At 36.0% G+C, this 19,446-nt stretch overlaps 1 pseudogene; it reads left to right on the top strand.

Moving 5' to 3' along the window:
* Nucleotides 1–1,123: 1,123 nt before the first annotated feature.
* LOC101706626 (uncharacterized) lies at nucleotides 1,124–9,461 on the top strand (annotated as a pseudogene).
* The last annotated feature ends 9,985 nt before the right edge of the window (nucleotides 9,462–19,446 follow it).

The following is a 19,446-nucleotide window of genomic DNA, read 5'->3' on the forward strand; positions in this document are numbered from 1 at the left end:
TTATTTCATTTTCATGCATATGTATTTAGCATTTTATTTCCTTATCTAGACTGAAAGTTCTAATCATAGCTCCACCAATGTCATAGGCTACACCGTGTCCTCTTTAAATTTACATGTTGCTGCAGTGGTGCTTACCTAAGGCCCCTGCTCATTAGGAGGCTAAGGCAGGAGGATCTTTTGACAACATAGTGAGCCTGGACAACATAGTGAGACCCCAACTCAAGTCACACAAGCAAACACTATATGTTGAAGTGTTACTATGCAGAACCTCAGAATGTGACTGTGTATGGAAATAAGGCCTTTAAAGGGGTGATCAAGTTAAAGTGAAGCCTTTAATATGTGCCTTAATTCAATCTGACTGGTATACTGATATAAAGTGGAAATTGAAACACACATGCTACTGGTACAGTTAATTTTGTATAAACCCAAGTACTTTGTCTCCCAAAATTAAAGAATAGATTTGAGGGTGTGCTGGGGAGTTAGGTTTCCACTCCTTAGGACCTGGGTTTCTGGGTCCTGAGCCTGACCAGGGAGTCTCTTGTGGAGGATTTGCAGCACCTGTGAAGCGGGTGGGGAGGCCCAAGGGGTTGGAATGGCCTCCTGGGACTTGCAGAGCCCCATGGAAGAAGCTTGGGCAGTTCATAAGCAGACCAGGATGCAACATTAAAGACTTGTGAGTTATGTCTCATCTTTCCTTGTGAAAATACAGACTAAGGAAAAACTCAGAAAACCTAGGAAACAGGAAAGTATTTCCTCTGAGCATTGACTGACATTGCATTGATACACACTGATTTTAGGATTATACTTCTATGTATGGGACTCAGTTTAAGAGAGTTTGAAACACAATTCATACTTACATACAATTTATACTTAAACATGATAGAAAGTGTATAAGAAAGACACATTCATATAAAGAGAATGCTACATTTTTATCCCTTTATATAATCACTGCATCTCAGAATAATCAATGCAAGAAATGTCTTCTATCATAAATTCAACCTCATTACCATACCTGAGAATTAATATTGAAAAGAAACCATATTACTTCAGTGAATGTTGGAAAGTTGTCATCCTTAACACATCTTGGTAGATACTAGGGGAACCTAGAAGAAAGTTCCTGTGCATGACAAAAATGTTGGAATGTCTTCAGCCTGAATCAGATCTCATTCAACATGATGAAGTTCATGCTGTAAAGCAACTTTATGAATGTAAGGCGTGTAGAAGAACTTTTAGCCTGAAGCAAAACTTCATAGAGCATAAGAAAATGCATACTGGAGAGAAATCACATGAATGTACTGAATGTGGTAAAGTGTTCTCTCAGGTCTCATTGCTTACTCTACATTTGAGAAGTCATACAGGGAAGAAGTCATATGAATGTAGTAAGTGTGGAAAAGTCTTCAGCCAGAAGGGAAACTTCCTTTCTCATCAGAAATATCATAGTGGAGAAAAACCTTCTGAATGTGGGAAAGCACCTATTCAAATGGCAACCCTCATCAGGCATCAGAGAAATCATACAGGAAACGAACCATATCCATGTAAGGAATGTGGGAAGCTTTTAATAGCAAATCATACCTCAGTGAGCATGAGAAAATTCACATTGGAGAGAAACCATTTGAATATAATCAGTGTGGAAGAGCCTTCAGTCAGAAGCAACATCTCATTAAATATCAGAATATCCATAGTGGAAAGAAACCTTTCAAATATAATGAGTGTGAAAAAGCCTTTAGCCAGCGATCAACCAGAGCAAGCTGAGGATCCAGGCAGCATGAAGACCCTGCTCGGTTCTGGGGTCCACCCATGGCATGGTGAGGACCCAGGTGTGGTTTGGAGCCCCTACTCAGCCCCGTGCTCTGCTTAGCTGCATGGTCATCTGCAGGGCCCAGTCCCGCTCCCCCCTCACTCCCATTGTCTGCGTGTCTCCCCCCACACCGCCTCTTGCCTCCTGGCTATTCTGCTGCCTGGTTCCACACTACAGAAGCACAGGAGATTGTAAAGGGGCTTGTCTTGAGGGCCACAAGATAGAGCAGAAGTTAACAACAGAAAGAGGCCCTCTCAGGCTCCTCCATGAAAATTGAAGCTCAGTGGAAAAGTAAAGAGACTCTCTACAATAAAAGTACATCAGACCACTGTACTTGTTAAGTCGGAGAGATCATCACCTTCCATTGGAACCTGCACAATCTTCAGAGGAAGGGCAACTGGAACCTGCAGTGGAACTTTGTAGAGTTCAACACTGCAGGAGGACAGGGAGCTCAACTTGGGACCAGCAGCCAGAAATCTGCCTGAATCTCACAGGCCTGCTACTGGCTTGTTGAGACTCATTGATTTGTATATGCACACGGGTTCCTACTTTGCCTACTGTGACAACAGAGACATACCCTGAAGGAGGTCCTTCATTTTTATTTTTTGTTAGTTGCAAAAAAGAAAAAAATTTTTTTCTCTTATTTTTAATGCTTAATATTTACTTTTTTCTACTCTTTTCAAATTTTTACTTTTCTTTCTTTTCTTTCATCCTCTCTCTCTCTCTCTCTCTCTCTCTCTCTCTTTCTCTCTCTCTTTCTCTCATTCTCTCACTGTCCCACATTGCTCTTCATCTCCCTATTTGTTCCTTTCTGGCCTGAATTTGGATTTCTCCTTAATTCTTCTTTTCTTCTCATTTTCTTTCTCTTGATTATCATTAGTTTTAAAGGAAAGTAAATACAGTATCTAGCCTCCCTATTGCTGTTAGGTGGTTCTGTTCTTTATTCTTTCATTCTGTCTTTTCCTCTTGCCTTTAACAATTTCTTAGAGCTTGGGTGATCTTCCTGTGTCTTCTGGCCTCACAGCTAATCTTTCCTGATCTTTCTACCTGTCCATCCCTCCCCAACTCCTTCTAACTCCACATCCCAAAGGGTAAAGTTGCTATATTGAAATTTATTCACTATAAACATATGTTGGGTTGGCCCTTGGTTTTGAATTAATTCACACAGTTAAATGTGATAGATTAATAATTACCACAAATTGTCATTTTCTAAGCTGAGCTTGATGCTATAGTGTTACAGATTTTATCATGTGAGCTAAGATGTTGTGATTGATCTAATCACTTTTCCTTCTTGGTATAATGAAAATGAAATAGCCTCAGAGTCATTAGAGTCTCAAATCCTAAACACCAACTATATCTGGAAGACACCTCTAAAAAGCAATCATTCCACAAGGCTTTTAAACACAAGCAACAAAGATACCTACATTAAGCAATGTTGAAATATCAACCCAGAAAGGCACAAACTCAGTCTTCCACCCCACAAAAGGCAAATTCTGGGGTAAATGAGGTGGAAAAGTCTGATAATCAACCACCCAGATAACCTAAACTGATAGCACAGGAAGTAACAAAACAGATGCATGAGTCTCTGTAAAATTTCAAAGCAGAAATAATCTCCCAGATAACTACAGAAATGGTGAGCAGAGTGAAAGACATGATTAGAGGCTCTAGAACAGAAAGAGATAAGAAATTAGATGAGATCAGAAACATGCTGGAAGCCATGAATTCCCAGCATAAGAAAGAAATGGAAACCATGAAACAGATTCAAACAGATATTCAGGAGATTAAAAACTCCATTGAAAGCATGCAGAGCAGATTAAGAGAATCTGAAGACAGAATAAAAGATATAGAAGACAGGATTGTGGTTAAGGACCATGAAAACAGAGATTTCTTAAAAATAGTAAGAGACCCCAATAAATCAATCCAGCAGCTGCTAGATGATGCAAAGAAGAATAACATAAGACTAGTAGGAGTCCACAAAAAACAGGAGAAAATACAATTGATATAAAAAAACTGTTCACAGATGTAATAGTAGAAAACTTCCAAGACAGAGGTGGAGAATTGGACATACAGGTAAGTGAGGCATATAGAACTCCACCTAGCCATGATCAAAAAAAATTCTACACCTAAACATACAATAGTCAAGATCCTAGCAACCCAACAGAAGAACAAAATTCTACAGACAGTTAGAGAAAAGAAACAAATCACCTACAAAGGAAAGCCCATCAGAAACATGGCAGACTTCTCAACACAAATCCTCAAATCAAGGAGAGCCTGGAGTGAAGTATTTTAAGCCCTAAAAGAAAATAACTTCCAAACTAGACTGTTGTATCAGGCAAAATTATCTTTCAAAATTGATGGGGAAATTAGATACTTCCACATTAAAGAATACCTGAGAAATTTCATGACCACTAAACCAGCACTCCAAACAATTTTAAGCAATATCCTAGAAAAAGACAATGAAGGTCATATCTCCATGAGGCCCAACAGAGGGATGCCTCCAGGCAAAGTAAGACACTAAAGGGAAAGGGGGGAAATATAAGAAATAAAAGAGCCAGCAACAGTAAACCATCATGACAAGGATGAGTCAATATCTATCAATTATAACTATCAGTGTTAATGGCCTCAATTCAACAATCAAAAGAAATAGACTGACAGAATGGATTAAGAAGCAAAATCCCTCAATATGCTGTATACAAGAAACATGCCTAACTCAAAAGGAAACTCATAGACTGAACGTAAAAGGATGGAAAACAGTTTTCCACATGACAGGAACCCAGAAAAAAGCAGGGGTAGCAATCTTGTTTGCAGACAAAGTAGATTTCAAACCAACACTAATTAAGAGAGATAAAGGTGGTCACTACATCCTTGTGAAGGGAACAATCCAAGAGGAAGAGCTGACAATCCTAAATATATATACACCAAATACAAATGCCCACAACTATACCAAACAAATATTAATGGACATGAAAAATCAAATAAGCACTAATACAACTTTAGTGGGGGATCTGAACACCACTCTATCACAAATAGACAGATCACCTAGAAAAAATATTAACCATAAAATTTTAGAACTGAACCAAGCTATTGAACAAATGGACTTAATATATATTTACAGAGTGAACCACCCCACAAAATCAGAATACACATTCTTTTTGGCTGCACACAAGTCATTCTCCAAAATAGATCACATTCTAGCTCATAAGACATGTCTAAGTAAATGTAAAGAATTGAAGTTATTCCCTATATATTATCAGACCATAGTGCAATAAAATTGGAGATAATTGACATAAGAGACTGCAAAACTCCCACAAACATATGGATATTGCATAAAACCCTACTGAACAACCAATGGGTCACATAGGAAATTAAAGAAGAAATTAGACAGTTTCTACAAGTAAATGATAATTCCAGTGCAACATACAGGAATCTATGGGACACAATGAAGGCAATTCTACACAGGATATTCATAGCAGTGAATGCCCATATTAAGGACAGCAGAGAGAACTCTGTTAAATAACTTAATGCAGACCCTCAAGCTCATAGAAAAAGAGGAGCATAACAAACCCAATGCTTGGACAAGAAAGGAAAGTATAAAGATCAGAGCAGGAATCAATGCAATGGAGACTAACAGAACGATACAAAAAAATCAATGAATCAAACAGTTGGTTTTTTGAAAGAATAAATAAAATTGATAAATCTTTAGCCAAACTTTTCAAAAAAAGAAAAGAAAAGACTCAAATCCATGCAATTAAGAATTAAAGAGGTGAAGTCACAACAGACCCTGGAGAAATCCAGAGGATCATCAATACCTACTTCAAGAACTTGTACTCTGGAACCGGGGATTTAGCTCAGTGGTTCTGCCACCTGCCTTGCAAGCAGAAGGACCCAAGTTCAATCTCCTGTAACAACAACAAAAAAGAACTTGTACTCTAATAAAATGGAAAACACAGAAGAAATGGACAGATTCCTAGAAACATTTGAAGTGCCAAATTTAAATGAAGAAGATATAGAAATTCTAAACACCCCAGTAACAATGAGTGAAATTGAAAATGTAATAAAAAAATTTACCGACAAAGAAAAGTCCAGGTCCTGATGGTTTCACTGCTGAATTCTACAAGGCATTTAAAGAAGAACTATCACCATTACTCTTTAAACTCATCAAGAAAATTGAAGGGAAGCAAGGCTTCCAAATTCATTCCTGGAAGCAAGTGTCACTTTGATTCTAAAACCAGGGAAAGACCCAACCCAAAAAGAGAACTACAGACCAACCTCCCTAATGAACATAGATGCAAAAATCCTCAACAAGATACTGGCAAACAGAATACAGAGGGTCATCAAGAAGATCATACACCCTGACCAAGTTGGATTTATCCCAGAGATGCAAGGATGGCTCAACATTCATAAATCAATAAATGTAATACACCATATTAACATAGTCAAGGACAAAAACCATATGATCATCTCAATAGGTGCAGAAAAAGCATTTGACAAAATCCAACACCCATTCATGAAAAAAATGCAACAGAAAATTGGAGTAGAAGGTCTTTATGTCAACCTGATTAAGGCTATCTATGAAAAACCAACAGCCAACCTCATACTAAATGGTCAAAAACTGAGAACTTTCACTCTAAAATCAGGAACCAGACAAGGATGCCCACTATCACCACTCCCATTCAATACTGTTCTTGAAACATTAGCCATAGCAATTAGAAAAGAGAAAGAAATAAAAGGAATAAAGATAGGAAAGGAAGAAGTTAAACTGTCATTATTTGCTGATGATATGATACTTTACATAGAAGACCCAAAAAACTCGGTCAAATGTCTCCTAGACCTGATTGACAGATTCAGTAGAGTAGCTGGGTATAAGACCAACACTCAAAAAACAATAGCCTTCTTATACACAAATAGCAGACTCACTGAGAGAGAAATTCAGGAAATAATTCCTTTTATAAGAGCGTCTAAAAAAATGAAATATCTAAGAATCAATCTAACAAAGGAAGCAAAAGACCTCTACACTAAAAACTACAGCACTCTGAAAAAGAAGATTGAAGAAGATATAAGAAAATGGAAAGTCATCCCTTGTTCCTGGGTAGGAAGAACCAATATAGTGAAAATGGCCATTCTTCCAAAACTACTGCATAGATTTAATGCAATGCCATTTGAAATTCCAATATACTTCACAGAAATAGAGAAAACAATCCAAAAATTCATTTGGAATCAGAAGGAACATAGAATAGCAAAAGCAATTCTAGGCAACAGAGACATGGTTAGGGGTATCACAATCCCCAACATGAAACTATACTACAAAGCTACTGTGATAAAAACAGCATGGCACTGCCAGAGAAACAGACCCCAGGATTAGTGGAATGGATGAGAAGATGCAGAAACAAATCCAAGCATACTCAGCCACCTCATCTTTGACAAAGGATCCAACCATCTGCATTGGAGGAAAGATAACCTATTTAAAAAATGGTTATGGATAAACTGGATTTCAACCTGCCGAAGATTAAAACTAGACCCATACCTATCACCACATGCTAAACTAAGATGGATGTGGATTAAAGATCTAAATATTAAGACAGACACACTAAATTTTCTGGAAGATAAGTTAGGTAGAACTCTTGAAAACATTGGCATAGGAAACGACTTTATGAACAAATCCTCAGTAGCATGGGAACTAGCAGAAAGAATGAACAACTGGGATCTCATCTTATTAAAAACTTCTGCACTGGAAAAGAAACCACCAAAAGAGCTAACAGACAGCCTACAATGTGGGAAAAAAATTTTAGCAGCTGTAACTCAGACAAAGACTACTAAAGAAAGAATCAACAACTGGAATCTCATCTTATTAAAAAGCTTCTGCACTACAAGATAAGACACCAACAGAGCTAAGAGACAAAATACAAAAAGGGAAAAATTTTTTAGCTGTTGTACCTCAGACAAAGGTCTACTATCTAGAATATATAAAGAACTGAAAAAAATCAGACCCCCCCAAATTCAAAGACCCAATTCAAAAATGGGCATCCTAAATGAACAGACATTTCTCAGACAAAGAATCAAAAGCAGCAAATAAATACATAAAAAATTGTTCAACATCACTGGTCATTCGAGAGGTGCAGATGAAAACAACACTGAGATTCCACCTCACCCCATAAAGAATGGCTGCTATCAAGAAATCAACCAATAACAAATGCTGGCAGGGGTATGGAGAGAAAGGAACCCTTCTCCATTATTGGTGGGAGTACAGACTGGTGAAACCACTATTTAAATCAGTATGGAGATATCTCAGAGAACTAGGACCAGAAGACCCATTTGACCCAGCTATTCCCCTGCTGGGCATTTTCCCAAAAGAATTAAAAGAATCATACCACAGCATATATGTGCACCCATGTTTATAGCGGCACAGTTTGTGCCAGCTAAAGCTTGGAAACAGCCCAAGTGCCCATCAACTGGAAACTTAATAAAGAAGATGTGGGGTTTTTTTATAAAATGGAGTACTACTCAGCCATCAAGAATGAGAAACTAGAGACATTTATAGCTAAATGGATGCATATTGAGGCCATACTCTTAAGTGAAATAAATAGGACACACATGTGTAAATATCAAATAGTTTCTCTAGTGTGAGAAACTGAAAGTGTAAATAAGGATTAAAATTATTAAAATGAATAATTGGTAATTTGAAATAAGAAATGATCCAAAGGTTTTAGGGTGGTGGGAGGGGAGGGGGAAAGGGAAGAAGGGAAAGGAAAAATTATGAGAGAATAAAAAAAAATGGAAACCAAATCTATATAAATAGGGAAGTATGGAGGGGGTGAAGGGAGCACAAGTAATGGGCAAAAAATAAGAACTAAAATACATCATGTACAGGTACCAGCACCCAATGATAAATGAAAATGTATTATATACCTAAAATGTACCATTAAAAGAACTAAGAAAAAAATCCTTTAGCCAGAAAGAAAATCTCATTAGCCATCAGAGAATCCATACAGGAGAGAAATTTTATGAATGTAAAGGGTGTGGAAAAGCTTTCATTCAGAAGTCAGGCCTCACTTAACATGAAAGAAATCACACTGGAGAGAAAACCTGTATGTGTAAGGAGTGTGGGAAAGCCTTCAGTGGCAAAACAAATCTCACTGAGCATGAGAAAATTCATATTGGAAAGAAACCCTATAAATATAATTAATGTGGATCAATCTTCAGGCAGAAGCAATACCTCATTACACATCACAATATTCATACAGGAGAGAAACCATATGAATGTGATAAATATGGAAAAGCCTTTTCACTGATCACATCACTCATTGTACATATGAGAATTCATACAAGTGATAAACCTTATGAATGTAAAATATGTTGCAAAGCCTTCTGTCAAAACTCATCTCTTACTGTGCACATGAGAAGCCATACAGGTGAGAAACTCTATGGTTGTAATGAATGTGGAAAAGCCTTTTCTCAGTTCCTAACTCTTGTTCTACATATGAGAATCCTTACTGGTGAAAAACCTTATCACTGTAGTGGATGTGGGAAAGCTTTCAGCCAGAAGTCACATTACATTAGACACCAGAGAATTCATACTCATTTAAGTTCTATGAATGCCTTGGATTTAGGAAACTCTTCAGCAGAATTTACACTTAATAATATATCAAATTTTGTTTTACATTAGAGACATAAATGTAGGAAAATTTTCTTCAGCAACTCAATAGTATTTAATAAGTGTCAGAGTATAATGAATCCTATACCCCTAAAACTCCCACAATAAACATTATTAGTACTATACTTTAAGAAGTATTCTCAGTTCAATTAGGATACATTAATGGACATTAATTACCATAGTCCTAGAAGGCCTACCAGATGCATTAAGACAATTTGAGAGATACAAAGATTTGAAATTAGACAAAATTACTTTCTTGTTTTGCTACATATGAAGTTTGTGAAACTATAATCATCAAAATTATTATTATTATTTTTGGTACTGAGGATCAAATTCAGGACCTTGTGCTTTCGAGGTAGGTGGTGAAACTGCTGAGCTAAATCCCCGACCCTCAAAATTACTGTTTTGTAGTTACAGAAAAGTGAAATTAGAACAGACTGTTGAATCCAGAAGTGCTTGAATGTATGGGAAATTGGTTACTGATAGAGGCAGTATCTCAGATTGGTAGGAAAATCATGGATGACAAAAAAAGTGGTCTCAGGGTAATTGATTCTTCATATGGTAAAATACTAGACACCTGCCATCATTGTACATTAAAATATTTATTTCTTATAAATTCTAAATGTACTGAAGATTAGAATGCAAAAAGTGAAACAGTGTAAGAATTTTGTAGGGGAATGTTTTTAACTTTGGGGCAGGAGAAAATTTCTAAACTAGATTCCAGAATATTTAGCAATTCATTTTTTGGTTTTGGTACTGGGAATTGATCCCATTGCCTTTGCAGTAAGCTACATCCCCAATCCATTTTTTTGAGACAGGGTCTCATTAAGTTTCCCAGGCAAGGTTTGAATTTGTAATCCTCCTACTTCAGCCTCCCAAATACTAGGATTACAGGCATGCAATACTAGCTTAGCAATTATCCCTGGGTCTATCTATCTATCTATTTATCTATCTATATTGATCTCAATTGATCAATCAATCAATAGATAGACCTCAAAATCTGAAACATCTACACAGAGTCTGTTTATTCCAGTATGAATTATGGTAGCCAAAAATTGGACACAAGTGTTTGCTGTTTGTGAAATAGATGAATAAGATGTGATGCAGTCATACCATAGAATATTCTTTTAGCAGTTAAGTACAAATTAAATCTATATGTATTAACAGTAAAAGAGGAAAAACTCATGCAGAATGAAGAAAACTAAAGTGATGAGCATATTGTAAATGATAACTGTATACATTTTTAAGGAAATCAATACTAACCTCTCCATGTACTAAGATTTGATTATAGAAAAAACTCTTTTTCTATAAAACTACAAAGAATGAATTGAACAAATACACAGTTCCTAAAAGTGGTTGCCTCTGACAGGAAGGAAAGCAGAAAGGAAATGTGACCAAGCATAGTAGTGAAAGGATACTTCAATTTTGCACCTAAATATTTATTTTCATTAAAAAGGAAGATTCCACTTGAATGTAACAAAATGTTAGTTAATTTTGCATTTTGATAATGTACATATTCATTCTTTGGTTAGTGATATTTTCTCAAAATGATGGAGATGTGGGGAATGTAGGGAATGTATACATGACATACATGTTACAGTAATCCCCTTTATCTGTGGGGAATACATTCAAAGGGCCCCAGTGGATGCCTGAAACCCTAGGTAGTACTTAATCCAATATGTGTTAAGTTTTTGTTTGTTTGGCACCATTGGGAATTGAACCCATGGCTTCACACTGAGCTATATTCCCAGCCGTTTTCATTTTTTATTTTGAGGCAGGGTTTCATCATGTTGCTTGGGCTGTCCTTGAACTTAGGATCATCCTGCCTCAGCCTCCTGAGTAGCTGGGGTTACCATCATGGCCAACCCTCTACATTTTTCCTATACATACATACACCTGTGATGAAGTTTAGTGTGTAAATTAAGCAGTATTAGAAATTAACAATAAGTTACCATAGAGCTTAGCAATTTCATCATATGATTTTATCTTTGTTTAATGGAGAACTTTATCTTTTAATTAAGGAAAATATATTAAACCTTCGCTTTGGCATATCCAAATTGTCAGCATCACTACTCTTAATGCTTTGGGTTATTAAGTAAAATAAGGGTTGTTGTGTAGTTTCTGTCCTCTGATTGGACCCAGACTCATACAGAGTTTGGAAAAAGACTTGCCCTGATCCCACTTCTTTTCTCCTCTGCCATAGATTCTGTCCATTTGCATAGAGCATGCATTTTCACATGCTCTGTGGCATGCCACGAGAGAGGTGATTCTGTCCTAGGGTGTGAATTGAGGTAAAGGTAATATCATAATTACTATGACTGACTGGAGCAGGAAAAGTCAGAATGCTCTCTAGGCTATGGTAACCTTTGACCTCCAACATGTCTTAATCTATAATAAAAATGATGTTTGACCTCCAAAATAAAAGAATAAATTTGAGGACAAAAGGAAGAATCTAGAAGAGTGTTTATTATAAGTAATAGGAAGAAAACAAAGCTATTGGTGGATACCTAAGAAAGAGGAAAGAAGTCCAACATGTTTTCTTTTTCTTTTATTTATCTTTATATAGATAAGCAGAATGTGAGGACTTGTTTCTCAAGAGTCCAGAAAAGAAACTGATTATCTGGTATTTCTAATTTTCTCTGAAAATCTAGTTGAAGTCTTGGTCCAGAGGTACAGAGGAACTGTCAACCAACTTAGTGTATCATTTTCCTGGGATGAAAGGTTTTTATCTGCCTTTTTATTATAAGTTTATCCTTCATCTTGCATTTACTTTTGCATATCTACACTTGGTTTAGCTGCTTGAAATAGCTCTTAAATGGGGGATGGTTATTGTTTTTTTCTAATCCTATCCTTAGGCTTCTCTAAATATGTACTCATAATAACTAAACTAAACTGCTTTACTAGGTATGCATGCACATAGAGAGAAAGACAATGTGAGGATACAGTGAGATGATAATGATCTTTAATCTATCAAGAAAGGCTTTGGATTAACATGAACTCTGTCTAACCTCCAGAGCTGGGAGGAAATAAATTTAGACCTAGCAAACTGATATACTTAGCTTGAACATTGATATAGTAATTGCTTTGTCAATCAGTAATAACTTTTCAAAATGATGTATCAACTGTTTTTATTTTTTTTGAGACAGATTCTCTCTATTAGTTCAGGCTATCCTTGAACTCATTATGTAGCCCAGGCTGGCCATGGACTCCTGCCTCAGCCTGCCTAGTGGTAGGATTATAGGTATGCTCCATCACACCTGACTGTAGCAAGTGTTTTGGAGTTTCCTGTATATGATCCTTTCTATTATTAGTTATTGGCCTTGATACTAAGAAAACTCAATAACAAATATGGATTTTTTTTACTATGCCTTAGAAATGACTCAGACAAAAAGAGTTATATCCTAAATTAATGTTTCTCAACAATTTATTCTTGCCTGACAACAAATTATTCTCTGTATTGTAGCTACTACTTTATATCTAGAATTAAAAAGTGGAAAACCACTGCAATTAATAGAACACATAGGTCTTTATACAAAAAGAGTATGAGTTCTTTCCTGCAAGTGATTTCTTGGATAGTGTTCTTCCAGGCATTCCATGGAGTGACTACTTACTACTGTCCACGTGGGTTGAGGAATCATGAACTACATTTAATCGTACTTCCTTGGTTTGTATGATTTGTTGAAGCTAAGGTAGTTGAAAACTATATATTGAAATAAATTTTGAAGTGAAATTAAAATATTCAGTTAAGGTATGCTGTAAGATACTGTGATTCAGAGTTGATAGTTTTATGCTTAATTATTTAATAGAATTGTGTGCTGCCAACTATAGGTGAAACTAGACAGTACTGCTATTACTGCTGATTTTATTATTTTAACAACAAAATATTTTTATTTTTGAAAACAACATATCCTTCTGCTAAAGATTCTTGGTTTGTTTATTTTTCTGGAAGTCTGCTACTTGTCTTTTAGTAGGTATTCCCTAAAAATTTCACTATTATTCATAATAATAGAAGAGGAAAATATCAGTACTTATTTTGTTCTTTTCATTCATTGCAACCTCCAGTTTTCTTAACAACAATTTAAATCTTAACTATTTCATATCCAAATGAAATAATGGGTTATGTGAGTGTGAAGAAATTACTATATTAATACCCTATTTAGTTGAGCCTTATGGTCATGATTTCAAAGTAGAAAGTTTTATTAACTGCTTTTTACTTGAAGATATTACCATAGTGACTGTCAGAGAGCAGATCTGATTGCTAGTGCTATGGTTTCAATTTAGTTTGTCCTATCCAAACTCACACTGAAATTTGATTGCCATTGTAGTGGTGTTGGAAGGTGGTGTATTTAATAGTTGATTTGATCATAAAGTGAATTTAATCTTGCTCTTTCAAGATTCAGTTAATTCTCTTGAATATAAGTTCTACTTCTCACAGGACTGGATGAATTTTAGCAAAAGATGATTGTTATAAGCAAAGGCCACTTCTCATAACTTGTCTGTTGCACACATGCCCACTTGCCCTTTAACTTTTCCTCCTTATTTTGATGCAGTGCAATAACACCTTTACCAGATCCAGCTGGCTGTCAGACTTCAGATTTGCAGTATCTAGAACAATATGCCAATATGAACTTCTTTTATTTATAAATTACCTAGTTTGTGGTATTTTTGGTAAGTAAAAAAAATTGACTAAGACACTCTAAGAGAACCTCCTTCTAATAAGCCTCATTTTTCTAGTTATAGTTTTGTGTTCACTTTTCATATTGAAATAGATTAACATGTATACTCAGTAACACTACAGTTATGACAGTGTGTGACTGTTGAGTATAAGTAAAACATATTGTGGCACTTGCCTTATTCTTTTTTGAATCACACTCTGATGTTAGTCAGGAATCAATTTGGAAGCATGCTCAACCCACACTATAGAGAGGCCTGGGTGGCTAAATACTGAGTTAGACATATTATTCTGAAGACAAGTGAACCAGTGAGTTTGACATGCTTTTTAGTGTATTATGTCTAATTCTAAACTTAATAAAAAGCTAAATGGGTTTCAGTGATTCCACCATCTCATGTTTAGACCTCTGCTTTCTCAGTTCATCATTTAGAGTTCAAAGTTGATTGGGTGCCACCCTGTTTAAAAACAAATATAAATACAAAAAATATATTAAAAGGAAAACATCCTAATGTTTTAAAGCTAGTACATTTTGTGCTCTGAAATTTCATGTAAGTTTAGTAGCTTCTTTTTCTGTTGAACAATGCATTTCACTGCTTATGAGGAAATATCAATCCTATCTCTTTCAATTATCAAAAGTACTAATTAATATGGAGATTCCTCAAAAAACTAAAAATAGAAATTCCATTCTACCCAGCTAATCCCTTTGTAGATATCTTCTCACAAGACTGAAAAACATCATCTTGCAGTGATCCATATATAGCTATGTCTACAGCAGAAAAATTCATAATACCTGAATATTAGAAGCAGCCCCTATATGTCCTTCAACAGATGAATGGATAAAGAAAAGGTGGTATTTATCTGCAATGAATTACTACTCCATTAAAAAGAAGGATAAATTTAAATCATTTTTAGGAAAATGGATGAACCTTTAATCTATAACGTTAAATGGAATAAAAATTAGACACACAAATTTATTTTATTTTTTATATTTTTTGTATTACATTCTTTTATTGGTACATTGTAGGTATACAACACAATTACATTTCTCATTGGGAATTGTACCTTTATGTAATGCATCTTGGTTCTTATTTTTTCGCCATTCCTAGCCCTCCCTTCACGCCCTCCACCCTTCCCTATTTACAAAGACTTTATTTCCATTTTGTCCATTTCTCATCATTTCTTCCTTTCCCTTCTTTCCTTTCCCCTGTGCCTCCCACTACCCCTACCCCTTTGGACCTTTTATTCCTATTTTATATTATTGATTATTCATTCTAATCATTGGTATATTTTAGGTATACAATTTAATGACATTCATCATTGGAAATTTGTACCTTTACATAGTCTCTCTTGGTTCTTGTTTTTCACCCTTGCCCAGCCCTCCCTTCAACCCCTCCAGACCTCCCTATTTACAAAGATTTTGTTCCTATTTTTCCATTTTCTCATATTAATCCCATTCCCTTCTATCCTTTCCCTTAGCCCTCCCACTTCCTTCCCCTTTGCCCCTTTTCTTCCTATTTCACATGACCTATTATACATTTAGACCTTATTTACACTTTCAGTTTCTCACACTAGAGAAACTATTTGGTATTTACACATCTGTGCCCTATTTATTTCACTTAAGAGTATTGCCTCAATGTGCATCCACTTAGCTATAAATGTCTCTAATTTCTCAATTTTTATGGCTGAGTAGTACTCCATTTTATAAAAAAAAACACATTTTCTTTATCCAGTCTCCAGTTGAAGGGCATTTGGGCTGTTTCCAAGTTTTAGCTATTACAAACTGCGCTGCTATGAACATGGGTGCAAATATATCACTGTGGTATGATTCTTTTAATTCTTTGGGGAAGATCCCCAGCAGTGGAATAGCAGGGTCAAATGGGATTTCCAGTCCTAGTTCATTGAGGTATCTCCATACTGATTTCCACAGTGGTTGCACCAGTCTACTATCCCACCAGCAGTGGAGCAGGGTTCCTCTTTCCCCACAGCTCCTCCAGCATTTGAAATTGGTTGATTTCATGATAGCAGCCATTCTTTCTGGAGTGAAGTGGAATCTCAGCATTGTTTTCATTTGCATCTCTTGAATGACCAGTGATGTTGAACATTTTTTCATGTATTTATTTGCTTTTTCTACTTCTTTGTCTAAGAAATGTCTGTTCATTTCAGATGCCCATTTTTGGATTGGGTCTTTAAATTTGGGAGGTCTGATCTTTTTAAGTTCTTTATAGATTCGAGATAGTAGACCTTTGTCTGAGGAAGAGCAGGTAAAGATTTTTTCCCACATTGTGGATTGTCTCCTCACACTGCTGGTGGTTTCTCTTGCTGTGCAGAAGCTTTTTAATAAGAAGAGATCCCATTTGTTGATTGTTTGTGCTAGTTCATGGGCAACTGAGGTTTTGTTCATAAAATCTTTTCTTACACCGATTTCTTCAAGGGTTCTACCTAACCTCTTTTCCAACTGGTTCAGAGTTTCTATTTTAATATTTAGATCTTTAATCCATGTTGATTTTAGTTTAGTGCATGGTGAGAGATACAGGTCTAGTTTTAATCTTTGGCAAGTTGAAGCCCAATTTTTCCAGCACCACTTATTAAAGATGCTATCTTTCCTCCAGTGATGGTGTTTGGCTCCTTTGTCAAAGATGAGATGGCTGAGTGTGTCTGGCGTTGTTTCTGCATCTACTAATCTGTTCCACTGGTCCTCAAGCCTGTTTCTTTGCCAGTACCATGCTGTTTTTATCACAGTAGCTTTGTAGTGTAGTTGCAGGTTGGGGATTATGATACCCCCTGCCATGTGTCTGTTACCTAGAATTGCTTTTGCTATTCTGGGTCTCTTCTTGCTCCAAATGAATTTTTGGATTGTTTTCTCGAGGTCTATGAAGTATGCTGCTGGGATCTCAATTGGAATTGCATTAAATCTATATAGCAGTTTTGGAAGTATGGCCATTTTCACTATATTAATCCTTCCTACCCAGGAGCAGGGGATGTCTGTCCATTTTCTGATATCATCTTCAGTCTCACTTTTAAGAGTGCCATAGTTTTCAGAGAAGAGTTCTTTGATTTCTTTTGTTAGGAAGATTCCTAGGTATTTCAGTTTTTTGGATGCTATTGTGAAAGGAATTATTTGCCCTATTTCTCTCTCAGTGAGTCTGTCATTGGTGTAGAGGAAAGCTATTGATTTTTGTGTGTTGACCTTGTAACCAGCTACTTGACTGAATTTGGTTATTAAGTCTAGAAGACTTTTGGTGGAGTTCTTGGGGTCTTCTATGTAGAGTATCATGTCATCTGCAAATAATGACAATTTGACTTCTTCATTTCCTATCTTTATTCCTTTTATTTCTTTCTCTTGTCTAATTGCCGTGGCTAATGTTTCCAGAACTATATTGAACAAGAGTGGTGATAGTGGACATCCTTGTCTTGTTCCTGATTTGAGTGTGAAGGATTTCCGTTTTTGACCATTTAGTATGATATTGGCTGTTGGTTTTTCATAGATGGCTTCTATCAGTTTGAGGTAGAGACCATCTATTCCAATTGTTTGTAGGGTTTTTATCCTAAATGCATGTTGGATTTTGTCAAATGCTTTTTCTGCATCTATGGAGATAATCATATGGTTTTGTCCTTGGCTCTATTGATATAGTGTATTACATTGATTGATTTTCCTATATTGAACCATCCCTGCATCCCTGGGATGAATCCCACTTGATCAGGGTGTATGATCTTCTTGATGATCTTCTGCATTCTGTTTGCCAGTATCTTATTAAGGATTTTTGCATCTATGTTCATTAGTGAGATTGGCCTATCGTTCTCTTTTTCAGTTGGGTCTTTCTCTGCTTTGGGGATCAAGGTGATGCTTGCTTCCAGGAATGAATTTGGGAGTATTGTTTTCCTTTCAATTTCATTGAAGAGTTTAAACAGTAGCGGCAGCAGTTCCTCTCTAAATGTCTTGTAGAATTCAGCAGTGAAGCCTTCAGGGCCTGGGCTTTTCTTAGGTGATAAGTTTTTAATTAGATTTTCAATTTCATTGGTTGATATTGGGTTGTTCAGAATTTTTAGGTCTTCTTCATTCAACTTTGGTAATTCATATGTATCTAGGAATCTGTCCATTTCTTCTGTGTTGTCCATCTTATTGGTGTATAGGTTCTGGAAGTAGGTTTTGATGATCATCTGGATTTCTGCTGGGTCTGCTGTAGTTTCACACTTTTCATTCCTAATTGCATGGATTTGGGCTTTTCTTTCCTTTTTCTGACAAGGTTGACTAAAGGTTTATCAATTTTGTTGATTCTTTCAAAGAACCAATTCTTGGCTTCATTGATTTTTTGTATCATTCTCTTATTCTCCATTGCATTGATTTCTCCTCTGATCTTTATAATTTCTTCCCTTGTATGAGCTTTGGGGTTGTCCTGCTCTTCTTCTTCTAGAAACTTGAGGTTCAGCATCAGGTTGTTTAATTGGGCTCATTCTGTTTTCCTAATATGCTTATTCACTGCTATGAATTTCCCTGTAAGTAAGACTGCTTTCATTGTGTCCCATAGATTCTGATACATTGTATTGTCATTGTCAGTTAATTGAAGTAACTGTCTGATTTCTTCTTTAATTTCCTCTGTGACCCATTGGTTATTCAGAAGTGTGTTGTTCAATTTCCACTTGTTTATGAAATTTTCTGAGTTTCTTTTGCTATGGATCTCCAATTTCATCACACTATGGTCTGATACTATACAGGTGATAAGTTCAATTCCTTTACACTTACTTAAACATGTTCTACAAGTGAGTATGTGGTCTATTTTAGAGAATGACCCCTGTGCAGCTGAGAAGAATGTGTATTCTGATTTTGTGGGGTGGAAGACTCTGTAAACATCTGTTAAGTTCATTTGTTCAAGAGTTCGATTGAGTTCTAGTATTTCATTACTTTTTTAGTCTAGTTGATCTATCTATTTGTGACGGTGGGGTTTTGAGGTCCCTCACTACAATTGTATTAGTGCATATATGGCTTTTCATGTCTGTTAGTATTTGTTTTATATAGTTGGGTGCACTAGTGTTTGGTGCATAGATATTTATGATTGTTATCTCTTCCTCTTGGATTGTTCCCTTTACAAGGATGTAGTGTCCTTCTTCATCCCTCTTAATTAGTGTTGCTTTGAAATCTACTTGATCTGCCAAGAGGATAACTACTCCTGCTTTTTTTTGGGTTCCTGTCACATGCAGTATTGTTTTCCACCCTTTAACTTTCAGTCTGTGAGTTTCCTTTTGAATTAAGTGTGTTTCTTGTATGCAGCATATTGTTGGATTTTGCTTCTTGACTCATTCTGCCAGTTTATTTCTTTTGATTGCTGA

Source organism: Heterocephalus glaber, unplaced genomic scaffold (assembly GCF_053883595.1).
Source record: "Heterocephalus glaber isolate CG9 unplaced genomic scaffold, H.glaber_assembly_v1.0 deba00001613, whole genome shotgun sequence".
NCBI lineage: Eukaryota > Metazoa > Chordata > Mammalia > Rodentia > Bathyergidae > Heterocephalus > Heterocephalus glaber.